Below are 18,169 nucleotides of genomic sequence, written 5' to 3'. Positions count from 1 at the left end.
ATGCTGGGGATTTGTTAGCTAACATGGAGCAACGACCATCAGACCCTCTCCAAGATTCCCTTCTTCCTGTCATGAAGGCACTAATTGCTGATTCTCTTTTAAAACATTCTGTTGAGGGTGTCAGAGTTTCTGTAGCATATTGCCATAGTGAGATTCTGAGGATAAGTGCACCTCAAGAACCGTTCAATGATGACCAGATGAAGGTGTAATAGCTGATATTGTACTTTAAAATGGCTAAATTGATGTAGCCAACACTTTTCATTCTAGAAAAAAATTAGCCTGCTGGTATTGAATGGTTTTCATATCATTTAATTTCATTGACGTGCAGGTGATTTTTGAGATAATTGTGGAGGCATTTTCGAAGTTATCTCAGGCATCCTCGCAATATTATGACAAGGCCCTCTCCATACTTGAGACTGTTGCACGGGTGAAAGCATGCGTTCTTATGCTTGACCTTAACTGTGATGCACTAGTTGTCCAGATGTTTCAAAGTTTCTGGGCAATCATTAGGTGAAAGGCTTACCAGATACATTTATTTTCTAACCTATATTCTTCTTTCGGTATAATAATTGGACTTGTTTTGAAAGACTGAAAGCTCTTCTATTGATGAGAATAGAGAAAAACTTTTTGTTATTAATCGATAATTCTAGAGGATAACATTACTCTTCTGAGTCCTTCCAGTTTGCCGTAGAAATTTGGCTTGTCTTTTTTTCTAGTAACCTTTCTTTTGATTTAAATATATTAAGCCTGATACTATGAATTTTGCTGATTACATTCACCAGAGCTAATCTCCGAGGTAGTTTGCCTTTATTAATTGGAAAAGTCTGGTTAACTCAGTTAAAAGAATCTGCGCTAAGCATTTGGCCTTAAGCTGATTATAATGACGAAAAATTCCGTTATAAATGACTTTGGGGTGGCTAGGTTATCCTGAAATCAAAATATTGAAGCGCAAGAAATAGTGGCAACAAAGTCTCTTGACTTTTCTTTTTTTTTCTTTTTTGCCCGGGGGGGGAGGAAGTGTGGGGGCAGGTGTTAAGAACAAAACCTACCTTTTTGGATGGACAAGGTGGATTCTAGGGTACAACTGTCAGTGCCTTCTTCATTTTGTTATTCTGTAATCCTGTTTCTCTATCATATATTGGCTCTTCTTTTCATGAGTGTTTTTGTTGATACTAACATTGAAAGATTAATTTCACCTTTCACTAGTGTGAAATGGTGCGATGTCTATGATTTCTACATGACACTTTATGTCATCTTTGGCAAGACGAGTAGATGCTTTAACTGGTAAGATGTTGTGATGGTGAAGAAAATACGAGTAGAATGTTCATGAAAAGGGAACAGTCCCCGAGTAAGGATTTTGTAGTATATTGTGCATTAAGTAATGATCCTATTTATCTTGGAGAAAAAGGTGACTTTCCAGTGTTAATATCAACACTTATTTGATAGGACACTCTGTCAATGCTCCCATTTGATCGTTTATTTAAGTAAAATCGTAGTTCTTGACGTTATTCTCTCTTTTCTCCTTTTCTTGTCTCTGTAGTTTTTTTTTATTGGTCAAACTTGTCTCTTGTCTCTGTAGTGTTCACGTTTGATATATTGTCATTTTTTGATGATCTCTTCTTCATCAAGGTCAGATCCCACAGATGATGTATCGTGGGCTGTGGAGCAAATTATGATGGATATCCTCAGTGAAAGTGAGGATATCTCCTTGGGCCTTCTCAATCCTCTTCTTGCTAGTGTTCTAAAAGAAAATAAGGTAATTGACTTGTTCTTTTGTGCCATTTCAGTGTGGTTTCTATTTGCATTAGTTTCTAATAGGGTGTATACTGTTATTTAGAATGTCGCACCTTCGTGTTGGAAGCTTGGAGAGAGGGTCATCGCAAGCTGTGCAGCTAAGCTTGGACCTGTTCTTCAAGGAGCAATACAATCCAATGGCACCACTGTGGATGATTACTCCCCTGTTGTGGCTTCTATATGTGAAAATGAGCCTACTACTATGGAGAATGATCATGCCAATGGTTCTGCACAACCGGTGGTGCGTCTCTTGATTTTTATAGATGTCTTTTTGCTGGATACAATAGTATTGCTTCTGATTTGCCTTCCTTCCATGGAATAAGTTTCTAGGTGAAATGGACTTCAATGCTGAACTTTTATTGTCTTTTCAGATAAAGATTTTTCCATTGCCTATGATAAGCTGCTAAAATCCTGCAATTTTTTGCTCTGGCTCCTTCACCTCATTGTTGTTTTCTGGGATGGTGGATGTACGATGCTTTGCCATACAAAAGCTGATTTACGGGCTTGATCTCTTGGAATTGTCTTACTTCATGTCTAGCTTTGCGCATCTTTCTGTTGTTCATGTATCACTTACCTTCGTTCTAAACTGATTGGGATAATAGTGACTAGTGAGGTGAACCTTGTTTCTGGTCTCTGGCATGGTTGATGACAATTATATTTGTTGTTACATTAATTGGACTATATCGATTTTGAGGCGCTGCCATGACATATTAAGTGGCTGTTGGAGCCAGAAAAGACTTTGGACAAAAAAAATAACAAAGAAGGTAAAAGACTACAGAAAATAAAAAGGGTCAACAGAGAAGTATGCCATCCATAACGTATCTTTTTCAACCATTTGGCTGTTAACAATCAAATCCCTCATTTAACACAAGTTTCTTTGTAGTTTTCCATTCCAGTAGGCTTTCTTTCTATCTGTTAGTCCTTCCCCTTGTTTTCTTTTCCCCTTGGCTGTACTGAAACCTATTAAATTGCTGAACAGAATCATTATTCTCACATTCGAAGTCTTTACCTCAGGTGGCTCATGGGGTCGTGTCTTCCATTGGAGAAGTTGTTCCTGATCCGGATGGTGCTCCTGGATCGAACACTGAGTGATGCTGCTGCCCTTCTTTTCCCCAATGATATTGTTCCCGTTGCTCAAACTAGTACAGACAGGGCTGATTCTGCAGATTCCAAGGGTTCAACCAAGCTGGAAATTGACTTAGAGTGGGGCAACTGGAATTTTTTTACTTTGGTTAAGTAATGTTTATGATATAAAAATAATAAATGATTCTGGATTTTTCAATTATGTTATGAAATCTCAATTAGATCACTAATTTTGTGATGTGTGGAAAATTCGAAAGATATTTTCCATGTCCGTGGTTTTTCGGAATGCGATTCCGTTAAAGTTAGAAAACTAGGAGAAGTTATAATTTAGGGAAATAAATTAAAAATATATATTTACTAACTTTATATGATTAAATTAATAGATATTAATATATGTGTGGATTATATTGTGCCATGAGGAAAAACATATCGACATAGTATTTGTCGGTGGGGATTGATATGTCCCGAAAAAGGTATCGGATGATTTTTTAAGTTGAAATTTATTGAGTTGAGATTTTCTTAATGTTCGATAGCTTAATTTAAATGGGTTCAAAATATTTTTCTGACTCACAGTTTTTAGAACGAATATCGATTTCCCTGTCTATTTACAAAATGTAAATAATCATCACATATTATCAAATTATCTTCATCTTTTCACCATAATCAAGTCACTTGTTACTCAAATAATATGCTCTTAATTTGTGACATTGAACTAAGCCTGTCAAACGTTGACAACCTAATTTAATCATGGTTTAAAGTAATCATTGACGGTGAAGACAAGAAAAGAAAACAAATAAAATCATCCCATTTCCTTCTCTTGAATGAATCAAAACTTCTCCATTTCCATTTCTTCAAGTTCAATTGTTCTATGGGCGCGATCATATCAGCACTAATGCACTAGATCCCATTAGAACTCAAAGTGAAGCGTGCTTGGGCGAAAGTAATACTGTGATGGATAACCCTTTGAGTAGTCCTCGGTGTTGCACCCCTCTTTTTTTTTTTTACCAAAAAAAAGTCCTATTGTTCTTACCTTCCAATCTTCAACAAAGAAAGCCTTCACTCAACTTTCAATCAAACACAAAGTTTATCCAATTTGTGTTGTTCCGCCCATCAAGTGTCTTATAAGGTAAATTCATGGACTCATTTTTATCGAACTAGCTTTGTTGTGAAAAATAGATAGTTGTTAACTTTTATTCTTGTTTATTTTCTTATTAAGATTTTGAGTTGTTCAAGCCTTTTACTCAAGGTGAATGAAAACTCTAGGTCGATGTTCTCCGCTAGTTTTATGTGACTTATTGACCCCATTGGCGTGTATGGTACCAGTGATTGACGTTCAGCATTATCCAACATAACATAGAATACAATAAGTCTAGCTTGCTTACGAGAAATTTAGAAATGGTCGTCGTATGGCATGATTGATTTTTGCAAAAATTGACTTGTGAGGAACATGCCTAACATGAACAAGAAGAAAATGATGACATCTTATCATCCAAATCATGTCAATGGACATGACACTGAATTTAATAGACATTATCTTTTGGTGTAATTTATGAGTAATTATGGGTAATTTATTTTTTCACATTAATTCAAAATGTACTTGTGTTTTAATTTAATTTAACTGAAATAGTGCTTTCCAATAATTTTCGTCAATTAATTTTTTACTATTATGGATTTTTCGAAAAGAATTAGTTTATATGTTTTAAAAAGAAAACCAGCCCGTGCCTAGTTTCCAGCCTGGTCAGCATTCTCTCCCTGCACAACACGAATTGCTGTTTTTCCAAGTCAGAAACAGAATCCATCGACAGAATCACTTGTTGAAATAAACCAAAATCATTATCGATCATCATTACATTATCCAATGCTGCCTTAGCCAAGAAACATATGATCTCTGCTGCGAACCACCTGAGGAGGATATTGGCCTATGGGTACTAGCGGTGAGCATGGTCTGGGTGAGCGATTCCCACCTTAGAATTGGGAACCGTCCACTAAGGACCGGTTCTGAAAAACTGAAATCAAGAATCGGACGGCCGGTCCGGTCCGGTTCCCGGGTGGGTCCATGAAACCGGTCCCCCCAGCCATGGACGGAGAATGAGACGATGAGGTGAGTATCGATCGAGAAGAGTGAGAGAGTAGGGCGAAAGCAAAAGAAGGTGTTTCTCGGCTTAGTGTGAGACTACGAGCATCAAGCGAGTTAGGTTTAGTTTATGAATTTAGGATTTTTTTAAAATTTAAAATTAAATAAATATATTATATTGCATATTATTATTATTATATTACCGGTTCGATTCGGGTGGGCGGTATCACACCTGGAACCGGAAACCATACCAGTACCCACCGGTTCCCAAAATTGGAACTGGGAACTGGACCGGTTCAGGTTAGGTTCCGGGCGGTTTCCGGTTCTTTTGCACACCCCTAATGGGTACTCATCAGAACTTCAACAGTTCATCGATACTCCGGGTCCTTCAATTTCTTGCTTCCTTTGGGCTTCACAATGGGAGCATTCATTCCAGCCATCTTCGCGCTGCACTTGGCCCTGAGAGGGTCATTGTCGTTCCAACTGCATTACAAGCAAACATCAGCATTTATGAATCGGTAGTAAATTGTTCTCTTCGAACTTCCAGTCCCAAGTAGTGTACTTGAAACAAGATGGAATGCCATATTCGTAGAAAGATGGCATCCGTAGAACCAAAACAAACTTCCCTATGCAGTTAATGAGATCAGGGTCCGCTCGAAGGATGTCCACCACGAATGTCCTAGCTCAAGCACTCCCAATGATTCGACTCCTGAAGCTAGCCACTCCTAGACCTTGGTGGCTGAAGCGAAGCTCTGTCGTCGTCAACTTGGAAAATTTTTTAGGCTGCAGCGGAAGTAAATAGCTTTATGCATCGGTAGAATTACTAGAAGTAGTGCGCAAGATGTTATGAGTTTGGTTCCTCGCACAAAGTACATAACGGTATACGTGCAAGAACTTGTAGATTTTTGGCCATTGCATAGACATCGGTGATTTTTTCATTGCTCCTGCAAATGTCTGCAATGATGGAAATGCAAGTACTTGCGAAGCTTGTAGCGAGCGATGGCTTCGTTTCACATGGTCCAGAAACGGAATCTGTGCTTATTCATTCTTCGGAGAATAGTGATGTTACTCCACTTCGACTCCCTGCATAATTGGAGAAGCATCCGATATGATACAATCCCAACCCAAGTTGTCTCGGTCCTGGATAATGGTGGCTTTTCATGAAAATAAAGATGGAAAATCCTAACTAGCCTGATTATTGTCTCCGAACGACCCTTGAACTTAAATTTGTCCCAGATGATCCCTGTACTCGTTAAGCTATCTGATTCTGATGCGCTCTAATCAAGTCTATGGGCTCATCTCAGATGAAGTAACGGGGTTCGTTCACTCAGATTCTGGGTTTTGAACAAAAGCTCCATGTTATGGGGCGAGATCTCCTGTGGGTTGTGTTACGATCCAAATGGGCCCATCTACCAAAAATACTTGATTCAAGAGTCTCTCTCCGCACTCCACGACACAGCCTCCGCTGCTCTTGCATGAACTGGTGGAGCCTCAGAAGAGAGGAAGGCGATGGCCAAAAGAAGGAAAAAGAAAAGAGATGAAGATGGTCTCGCTCGACCGCTTCGTCCTCTCTCTCTGTTCCCAGGTTCGTATTCTTCTATGACGGTTGTGAATCTTTTTTTCTTTTTTCTCTGTTTGTCGATTGGCGTTGCAGCTTCGTTTCTTCAGTGTCGGGTACTCTGCTGTTTTTCTTAGCCCCTTTTTTTTTTGTCAAGAAAAAAGAGAAATACATTCATCTTTTCATGGTTCAAAGCGAAAAGATGCCTCTGTTCTGCTTGCAAACTTGCTGATTTTTGCTATTTGCAGATAAAATCAGGTTTTTCCTACTTATTATTGATAAGGCCAAGCCTCAAAATTTTCTAATTGAGTATACTTCAACATGTACGTGTGCAAGCTTAAGCTGATTTTGTCATTTTCCTATTGAGTTAGATGAAGTTTTTTTGTTTTTGTTTTCGCGTCTGCATAACTCGTCAATGTAAGCTTCGTTGATTGCAGACCATCCGCATTTGCTCTTTCGCTAAGCAAAGAAACTTCACCCATATAGGGCTGCCGTGATATAAGTAATATAGTTGCATATATCTCCTTTATGGGTTGATGTTTTGTTTCTCCAAGTTGAAAGTCAGTCCTTCCTCTGTGGGCTATTGCATATGATTTTCCTGAGAATTATGAAATCCCTTCTCACAATAGTGTGGATGATGGTTTTTGTGTCAAATGATTTGAGGAGAGGTTGACATGAATCTGTAGCTTGGCTAATTTAATAGGATCCACTGTTCTTACACCATCCTATTACAGATAAATCTTTGGGTTGAAGGGGAACCAAAAAAGATTTATTGAAACTTTCTAGTGAACTGAAATCTCTTGAATGTTCAGATGAGAATGTCAACAAGCACCTGAAAATCAGGTATTCGTCGATATTAACATGTAAACCAATGATCTCACGGAATTAGTAGTAATCAATGCCACGGGACTTAACTTGAAGAGCAGCAGTAAAGCACAAAGCTTTAGCTTGAAACTTTTGCGGCTAAGATATCTCTACTTATAGTTCCAGTTTGACTTGCTTTTGCCCTCCTACAAGGATGGCATTTTTTCAGAAATTGTGTTCATCTGTTTAACTGTCTTAAAGATCTCTTTTTTGGTCATAATTTGCCCTTCTTGCATCTTGGAGGGCTGGCTTGAATGAGTGAAAGTGGATGTCTAGTGAACTTTAATAGCGTTAATCCTCAATACACGATATTTGCAAATTGTTTGCTACACCAGCTACCTCCCTCACCTTGATATAGGTAGTCGTATCTTTTGGAGTTTGCTATACCAGCTACCTCCCTCACGTATCTTTTGGAGTTTACTAATTATTTGTGAGGCTCAAGGCTTGTGTAAACTTCAGTTCGGATATGCTGTGTCCGATCTTTTCACTCAAATTACATCATTCTCCAATTTATTTCCCACTACTCTTTATTTTCTTATTATACTTCAAGTATTCATGCTCCATTTTGGATGCCTTCTAGCTATTATGGGAAAAAAGTTTTTCCTTGGTCTCCAGTAACATTCTTTTCTGTGTAAAAGCCTTGCATATATCCCTCCTACTTCTTCTGAATTTTAGATTCTGCAAGCCAATCCAAACCCAAAAGCCAAACTCTGGAAAGAGCCAACACCAGATAAATAGAGAGAAAGCTGCTCCTCTTATTTGTGCCTTGTGCTTTGGCTTCTACGTAACACGAATTTCTATATATGGTCAATGAAAAACAAACTATAATACCTATACTACCACTTGGCTAACTGTAATTTTTCCTTCCTGCCACTAGCACCACTGGTCAGCGCTAGTAAGATGCGCCCACTAGAATTGCCAAATCCTCCATTATGTGGCTTTCCCTTTGTACCACTGTATCACCACTCCTATGCACCGATATTCTCCAAAATGATGATTTTGATGTGACAAACCCGATGATGTTTAGTTTTAAGGTCATGGGGTTTAAACCTGTGACATTGTGTGGCCATATCAACTTTCCTGCAATCAGGCGAAGTGCCTAGCACATGGTTTTGGAACAACTTATTAGTAGTTTGTTCACAAGATGGTAATCAATACTTTAAAGATACCCGCTTTTGGATTTCCAGCCACACATTCATTTTTTCATGTTGTATTTGGCATATGGAATTTCAAATTAGAAGATGTAGAATCTTAATTGGATTGAAGGTCCACAAGCAAGGTCACAGGTTTTTGTGTTGGGTCTGCATGGAGAGGTCTATAGGTATAGATGTATTTATGTATGCATATGGAAAAATAGAGAATAAAATCTGACTGTGCAATGAGTAACTTCGTTTTTTAGGCCTATGTGAGAGGGATAAGTACTAATTCAAGCTTTTTCTAGTTGTAGATATCTAATAATACCTTCTTGATATGCTTATGTGGTTATTCTCAATTTTAGTTTGATAATAATGAGGTTTCATATTCGAAATGAGTTGTATATCCAAACTGGTCTTCCTCATTTTATATTACGGTATCATGTGAAGGGAAAAATATTCAGATATCATAACAAAATGAGAAGTTATTTTTCCTTTTCACACCTACCACATAGGGTAAGCTAGTATTCAACCATTGATGAACTTTCCAAGAGTAGATGGTGGATAAAGTTTCTTTGGTGCGGCTTTCAAATTTGCCATAAACGATGAGATTTTATTCTTGATTTATGGTATATCCACAAACATTTCCTCCTAATACCCTTCTTGCCACAAAAGGCCAGATCGCAAAAGTCTTGCACCCTTGTCACCTTTCAATAGTTGCTGACATCCTTCATAAAAATAAACAAAAAGCTGCAGAGGCAAGATGAAAATTTTTCAGCATGTATAATAAGGCGAGTCATCCAAATTTCACTGAAAATCAAGGTTTAAACAGTTTGGACGAGCATTCTCGTCTAAATTTCATTGAAATTCATCTTAGGTTGTGAGGCAAGTTGAAAAACTTTTTGACCCAACCAATGAGGGTGCTAAAACTAATCTTCCATAAGATTGAATAAAATCATTATCAACGTTTGGTATCGTATAGGAATAGAAAGACTAGTCTTGTTCCCAAAATTTGCCGTAAAAAACCACTAAAAGGAGGAAGTCTTGTTTTAACAATTGACTACTTTTGTAATTCACAATCATCTTGGATTATGATCTTCAGAGTTTCTGCAATCACTCCCTATGCTATGCTTTCTCCTCAACTTTCAAACTATCCTCATTCCTGCTGTTCTTTTTTTTTCTTGATGCAACTGATAGAAATTTTGTTATATGGATTTTTACCGAAAAAAAAGAGCAATAGCTAATGTGGGGTAGTATCACTTCGTGTTAGTTATTAAAATAATAGCTTTTCATGGTATTGCTAGTTGAACTTCAAATAAGCTAAATCAAATATGATTTATAAACAAGTCACACAACATGCCACATTGACAGCATTACTTATTGACATGAGCATGTCATGTGCGGAGTTAACCAACGAACAATTTTAACCTAGATTTATCTTGAGAAATCACATTGGAGTTGGTGGCGCACTATGGCCTTTTATTCCTTATAAATACCCCTATATCCTCACTGTATCACCTCACAAATAGCAGCTTCAATAATCTACAAGACTGATCTAGCTTTGATCCTTCATCCTAGCTTCTGTATACGTTTTGTTTGATTTGCATAATTTTGCTGAAGGACTCCGTTGATCGAAAATCCGTCAGATACCAGAGGAGTACGGCAGTTTATCATCCAAAAGCAAGCAAGAAAGAGTTTGCAGATATTTGGTCGGAGAAAAAGTTGAAGGTGAATATCTTTGTAATCGGCCAAATTACATTTTCTCTTTTCATTCTTGTTCGGTAAAATGTTACTCCACTTATCACACTGTTCTTTTTATTTCTCTCTTTTAAATGCCCTTGCAGCAGTTCTCCTTGTGTTACAAAGATAAGAAGAAACTCTATATGAGCAGGTACCTACTCTTTCTTGATTTTTCAAGTCGGAAGATGAAATGGCACAGAGAGCTTTTATTTATTAACAATGAGCCATGTATATAAATTGCTATTGATTCCAATGTACCTCAAAATCTTTCAGATCTAATTCTTTTCAGAAACTTAACATGATGTAAGAACCAATCTCTTAACTGAGACCAGAGTTATGATTTTTCAGGATTTGTGAATCATTTACACGTGTTCTGAGTTCTAATGGAAGTCGGGAACTTGAGGTTATATGCATCTCTAAGCAAGAAAAGAATCAGATTGATGGAGACTATTTCTGTCCATAATTCAGTAACTGAGAAAATTTAGGTGATATATAATATGCACCTTAGAATCTTCATAACGTAGCTTGAAATATAGAGATGAATATGATGACAGTACAGATCTGAAAATTATACAATTGAATAGTTCATTCGTTTTCTGATATGCAACTCATTAAGGCAAAGTTAGATTATATATGTTTTGTTGCAGGAAGGCAATAACAAGTTAAAGTCTGCTTCTCAGGGGTGTAACCAAGTGGAGTCAATGCAATGGGCTGCTTGAATTTAAAACCTGAACAGATAATGTTTGATTTCTCATCAACGAGCTCTATTCGACAGTTTAACTTGACTTGAGATGGACTTGGCTATCCAACTTATTTTTAATTTGGATGAATTTGAGCCAACTTTGAGATTGACTGCATCTGAATTGAAATTTGGTTGCTTTGAATGAAAAGACTTTTCACGCGAAGTGAGTTGGTTATATGAATCCTTTTATGTTCTTTGCATCTTACTTATTAAGACAAGTATATTCACGTAAATTAAAATCTAATGCATTAGTATGCATAAAAAACGCACATTGAACAATAATCCAAATATCAAAGTCAATTATCTATTGAGTGAGTTCTAATAGTCATGAGCAGCTCGATTTGTTTGCACCCCTCAGAATTGGCAAGGTCAGCGTAAAGCATGGAGCAAATATTTTTGGCAGAAAGTGCTTGATGGCAGAGACCTTCTCATGGGATGCCAATATAATTCAAGAAGCAGCTTGTGTGAGTTTCCTGAAATTTTCTCTTTGTCATAACACACACACGTGCACACACACACACACACACATACATACAGACATGCCCTAAAATTCGGAGTGTGTTTGTTGCGAAATTTAGATTAAGCAAAAAGAAAAAAGTAATAGTCTATCCAGATATGCCCTAAAATAAGATAAGGAGGAATGGCGAAAATTGACATAAAGAGAACGTTTCTCCTAGTGAGTGGCTTAGAAACTTTAGATACATCCCTAATCGTGAGACTCCACCAAGTTTATTGGTTACGGTGATATATATGTAAGGTTTTCTTTTCAGGTTATAGAAAAAGCTATTCTACTTTTTGATTAAAAATCCAGTTATTCTCAATAGGATGCTTAGTTAGTGGAATTACAGAAATCAGCCCGTCACAGGAAATGGAAACTCGAATCGTAATTGCAGATAGATCTTTTAATAATAATAGAATTTTAAAGCTGTTTTAATAAAAATCCACCAAGGATATACATATCTAAAGCTTTTTTTGGTAGGTTGGTTCTTGTAAGTCTGCAATGAGCCACAGACCATGCATAAAACTTATCCTGTCAAAATGCATCTGAATCAAAACCTAGGGACTTTGATGCCTTTCCAATTTTTCCCTTACCAAATTTGTCTCCCCCTCCAAAAAAAGAAGATATGATTTATCTGATATGACTTCACCTTTATAAGTCATTCATTACATACACCAAATTGTAATACTTGCACCTCTTCATGCTTGGCACCTCATATTAAGCCAAAAAAGTGTTGGGCATGCAGATGAGTACGTCACTGTGAGTTTTTAATAAATATTTCATGAAAATATTACCAAAGAATGAGGGAAAAAGTACTTCATTTGCATTTACATGACAATCTTTTAGAACATATATTTATTGCTTGCATGTCTATGTCTTAATATTGGTGATATAATATACCCTGTTCTTTTTTGACAAGCTCATATTGTTTTATGGTCATATCATATTTTGTGATAAAAAATGGAAGTAATGTCTTCTTCTATGTCATTCGGGAATATATAGAAACCAATATAGAGCAGGTTAGTAATTAGGAAAACCAGAAAAACAAAATATGGAGTGCAATTATAGAGTGATTAAATATGGAATGCGGCACAAAAAGCAATGGAATGGCAAGTAATTGGTCCTCCCTAAGTCCCCGAGATTTGAAATACCATTTGAACCTATCATGTTTAATGTTTGTCATGAAAGCGAAGAGCACACAGTCAGAGCCCAACCAAGAAACCAAAATTGACAGCTAATTCAGAACACAAGAAATAAGACCAATTTCATGGCATATGTGGAAACTTACTGTGTTTCCAATTCTTCCTTTGAATTGCCCAGTTTTTATTTCCCTATAAATTATAGATGAGTTCCAGATTACTCTTGTGCAAATCTGCAAGAGGATACTAGTACTTGCTGTGCTTGTTTGAGCTTTTTAGTGTGTATGGCCACATAAAGAAAAGAGAGAAAAAATGGCGTCATCTTCTTCTTCATTCGGGAGGACTCTTGGCAATGCAGCTCAGATCGGTTGGCAATGGCCTCCTCAATACCCCTTCTTCTGTTGACGAGCTTCTCGCTCTTCTTGATGTATGGTGCCCCACTTTACCAATTCATGCATATAATGATTTACTGAGACGTAAAGCTTTACTTGCATTGGGATTCTTGTCTGGGTTTCATTGGGATAATTCGAATGCTTGATGGTGGTTGATGGTTGTTTGGGCAATGGTCAACCTCCGTTGTGTAGGTTTGTCATGAATATGCTCATCGGGCATCTTTGTTCTTTTAGTTGGTCTATGTATGCTAACCTATTTGGTTATACTTGCATACAGAGGCATCTAGTTCATATGGAGCAGGAGATTCGGATCATATAATGGATTTCAAACACCTTTCTAAACGATACAACTTTGGTTTCAGTATATTACTTTAAGGGAGTTAAATGGATATCATATGTCATTACTCCTTGTAGTTGGTGTTTGCTGTCCACTTCTTCATCCGGTTGATGATATTCCTGTGCTACCATGAGCTTCAAAGTCAAATTTATAGTATTGTCTTTTCCATCCCCCTCTTTATTTTACCTTTCAAAGGACATACATCAATCATTTGAGCATCTGAAAGGGTGCTTTCTTTTTATGTTTCTGGAAATATTTCTGTACTATTCAATGCTGTTTATATGGATATAGAAACTGACTTTTGATTTCATATACACCCTTACATAGAATGCTGAGGATCTCTTGGCAAATATGGAGCAAGACCCATCGGACTTCCTCCAAGATGCCCTTCTTCCTGTCATGAAGGGTCTCATAGCTGAAGCTCTGTTCCAACATTCAAATGAGGATGTCAGAATTACAGTTGCATCTTGCTTCAGTGAGATTCTGAGGATAACAGCGCCACAACAACCGTATAATGATGATCAAATGAAGGTGTATAAAATAAAACTCGAGACTTTTCTGATACAATGAACTCACTCCACTCCAGATGAATTTTGTTCTTTCACAGTTTCTTAAGTATCTTTCTCGTGGGCAGGCAATTTTTCAACTGATTGTGGATGCTCTTTCCAAGCTATCTCAATCATCAACACGGTGTTATGAAATGGCCCTCTCCGTACTTCAAAATATTGCAAGGGTCAAGGCATGTCTGCTAATGCTTGACGTTGAAAGTGAGGCACTAGTTCCTCGAATGTGTCAACATTTCTGGGTTATTACTAGGTAATTTTATGAACAGTACATTTTTATGTACTCTTTTTCTTCTTTTCGCGTAATAGCTTGACAGATATCTTTAATAGTTGGGGACTGGGAACTGTTGTATCCATAAGAAAAGGATAGCTTTGTTAACCTCTGACCAAAAACACTAGTTAATGAAGTTGCTCTTTTCAGTTTCATTTAGTTTTGTGGAATATCACAATTTGGCTTGTCTAGCTGTCTAGTAACCTTTCTTATGACTCAGGGTATGATATTTGTAGTTAGTAAATTGCGGATGAGTTTCCACAGACATCAGAGTTCATTTATATGTTAGTTTGCCTTTTAATGATTGGATAAATCTTTCAACTATTTCATGTGGTTATGTTTTGGTATTTTAGAACTTTCAATTTTAATCTCCTGCTAAAGACAATTTTCTCCTTGGTGTGCTAAGGACTTTTTATACAAGATGTTACACTTCTAGATTCTTTTCGAGAGAGATTGAGAATAAGCGATATCTGTGCCAGCTCTTGACCTTAATTCAAGGTTAGTGAAAAATAAAGGCGCTTAAATGGCTTTGAGGTTATGACCAAAAAAAAATGGCTTTGTGGTAGTTGGAATAAAACTTGGCTTAACAGTTATGTTATAACAGACTGCAACAACACTCTCTTGATGACTTTTCTGAATGATAGTTCTCAGCATCTTTATATCTGTCATCGTTTACAGCATTTACCTTTTTATACTCTCTTATTTTTTGCGGGTCCTTTTTTTATTAAGGTCAAATCCCTCCGTTGATGCATACTGGGCCGTGGAACAAATAATGGCTGACATCTACACTGAAAGTGAAGATATCAGTCCAGATCTTCTATTCCCTCTCCTGGCTAGTGTGCTTAGGGAGAATGAGGTTACTGTCTTTTCAACGTTTCTGCTGATTTAGTTTGGTTTTGATTTCTTCATTCTCTAGTATGATATATATTGTCTTGCAGAAAGTGGCACCTTCCTGTTGGAATTTGGGAGAGAAATTGATCTCAGATTGTGCAGCAAAGCTGAGACCTATTCTTAGAGGAGCACTACAATCAAAAGGCACCACTTTAGATGATTATTCTCCTGTAGTGGCTTTTATATGCCGTGATGAATCTGCTACAGAGTATAATCATACTACTGGTTCTCCTAAACGAGACATCGCTGATTCTGGAGACTCCAAGGGTTCAATACTTCCCAGAGAAAGGGAATCAAAAGCCAGTTCATTAATGATACCCAAGGAAGGTTATAATCTTTCTTGGCTGTACAGAGAAAGCCAAACTACTAAACAGCCACAAAATAGAACAATCTCCGTTAGCAGAAGCAATTTTACAGCTGTGCCTACAGTTTCTTCAAGAAAGAGAAAGCCTGCACCGAAGTCAAACGTGGAGACTGTGCGAGACGAGGCAGCTCTGGTCTCCAGTGATCTTAGAGATAAAAGGATGAAGCTGCCAACCAAAGGAGGAAGCAACACTAAGAAAGGCACATTAAGGGTATTGATAGTAACTGTTGCAGTATAGTTTTCATACAGTGATTGGTATCTTATAATGCATATTTATTACATTCTTGTCATTATATTATTAAGTATGCCTTCTTTGAGTGTTATTTATTATCACTATTATTTTTACTATAAAACTGAAGTATCTTCAAAAGCTCTGCTGAATTTTGTGGTTACAGTTATTTGAGTGTTGACACTCATTAAGTTTTTTTTCACTTTTTTTGGTCTTTGCACCTTTGTTTGATCTTTTATAAAGTCGTGTATTTTTACAACAATTTCCAGGAGTCTGGAGTGCTGGCCGGAGTATTAGTGGGTTGTCGAATAAAGGTCTGGTGGCCACTGGATGAAATGTGAGCACTCTAAGGCCCTCACTTGCAAATACTTTATTTCTGTCTCGGTTGACATTATTTTTCAATCCTCATATCCTTCTTGCATTGGTCTTCCTTAAGTTATGGGCGGCTGCTGCTGTTGCTTCAATGATGGTCTAGAGCTAATGGTTGGTTATATCATTTTCTTCCTATTCCTAATTATTTGTTTTGCAGGTTCTATGATGGCCTCATTCAGTCTTATGACCCCGTAATGAAGAAGCACAAGGTAAGATGACTATGATAGTCTTCAGAAGCTTCTGTATTTGTGACCTACCATTTGATTTGATCGATTCAGTTAGCTTCTTGCATGTATCTGCATTATGCATATCAGTCCTTTTAAAGTCCCGTATGATAGCTACCTGTTTAGAATTACATAATTGTCTGAGGAGGTGTCTCTTGCCATATGTGCTTCTAGCTCTTATCATTAACTCTGAGGTCTTGCAACTGCACGTTCTTTGATGTTGTGTTAAATATATATGGCCTGATTGGGGACTATAGCTTTTGTACGACGACGGGGACGAAGAAACCTCGAACCTTGAGAAGGAACGGTGGGAGTATATTGAGCATGATTTGCCGGATGAAGTAAGTGTACGATTTAATTTGTTTTCTCTTGCCATGTTTCATATCATTAAGTCAGAAGTAAATCCCTGCTTATGTGCTTTTCGGATATAACATCGACAGGAGGCTGAAAATCCCAAACCCTTTACTTCACCCGTCATGTAAGTTTTGCCTTTCATTGATATTTGTGCTTGCATATGTTTCTTTTTGTCCTAAAGAAATTATTTGTCTTGTTTGGTCCTGATTGTCACATTAGACTAACAAAGCATAGTGGGAGTGGCAAAAATTCAGAGTCAATGAAGATATTGAACTACAAAGAAAATGTTAAGAGGTTAGATTTTGATACACTTTATTTTACAATTTTTATCGTTTGATAGGCTACAAGCTTATGTCTCATATTTCTTTCCAGGGCCGGAGAAGCCACCAGATTACCAGAAGTTGAAGCTCCCAAGTCAAGCAACCAAAATATAGGTGGAGACGAGTCCAGTGATGATGAAAGCAATGACGATAATGTCTTTGAGATCAGGGCTCGATCAAAGGATGTCCATTTATAAAACCCTAGTACGAGTACATCTGACGATTCAACTCCAGAAGCTAGCCTGCCAAGAGCGATCAGGGTTCGATCAAAGGATGTGCAAGTCAAAAATCCTAGTATAAGCACAATTGATGAATTGACTCCAGAAGGCAGCCCACTCAGATATATCAGGGTGAAATCAACGGATGTCCAACTACAAAGCACATCCGATGATTCAACTCCGGAAGCTAGCCTGCCTAGACCTTGGGGACAGTGGCGGAGTCGATCTCCGGGTCACTAACTTGAAAGTTGAGTTGCAGAACATGGGTAACAGCTATAGTTTTGGTAAAAATAATAGAAGTTACAAATCTAAAGAAGGCATTAATATGCAAGAGCGTACAATTAGGCCCCTGTACAAAGATACAGAGGTTGAAGAGGTTCCTGATATCCAGGAGCTTTTTAGTTATCAGACCTTGTATAGGCATAGATTTTTTCTTTCTTTTGCAAATGTGTGATGACTGTAGACCTTAGCTACAAAACAGAAACGCAAGCTTGTAATGAGCTATGGCTCGTATTCATTTTGCCAGAAATGGAATCTATATTCTTTGATGGATCATTAAATAGCAAGTATCAGTCAACTCGTTCAGTCATTACTTCCATCTTTCCCCGTGCATAGTTGTGGTTTTGGACCATCAGATGATCCCTAGTAATATATACCCAGCGGCTTTGAGAATAAAAGTCCTTCCCCAAAAATTAATAACATGAATACGTATTATCTAACTTATTTCTGCATTTTCAACCAAAAAAAAAAACTTATCTCCGCATTGATAATGTACATTCAGCTTTCTACGCTTTCTTTTAAAAGGTAACCTTCGAACAATGCAAGTTAGTGGCTCTTGTATCTAGTAATTCCTCCACATGGCAAGATATGAAAATAAAAAATAAGTAAGAAGTTATGTTTTTCCATGGTGATTTACATTTTTACAATAAGAATATGCTTATTAACAACCAGTAAATTTTTATGAGGAAAATGAACGAGTGATTTTTACACTTGGAAGCGCCATGTGAC

General features: G+C 37.3%; 3 pseudogenes; all 3 read left to right on the top strand.

Annotated features, from left to right (window-relative positions):
* On the top strand, positions 1-3,034 carry LOC115689071 (sister chromatid cohesion protein PDS5 homolog D-like; annotated as a pseudogene).
* Positions 3,035-3,747: 713 nt separating this feature from the next.
* On the top strand, positions 3,748-3,866 carry LOC115689145 (5S ribosomal RNA; annotated as a pseudogene).
* Positions 3,867-6,500: 2,634 nt separating this feature from the next.
* LOC115689070 (sister chromatid cohesion protein PDS5 homolog D-like) lies at positions 6,501-17,715 on the top strand (annotated as a pseudogene).
* Positions 17,716-18,169: the final 454 nt, after the last annotated feature.

Source organism: Syzygium oleosum, unplaced genomic scaffold (assembly GCF_021117445.2).
Source record: "Syzygium oleosum isolate NSW1041296 unplaced genomic scaffold, Sole_v2.1 Sole_v2.20, whole genome shotgun sequence".
In the NCBI taxonomy this organism is placed as follows: domain Eukaryota; kingdom Viridiplantae; phylum Streptophyta; class Magnoliopsida; order Myrtales; family Myrtaceae; genus Syzygium; species Syzygium oleosum.
This window is presented reverse-complemented; position numbering and strand designations above follow the sequence as displayed.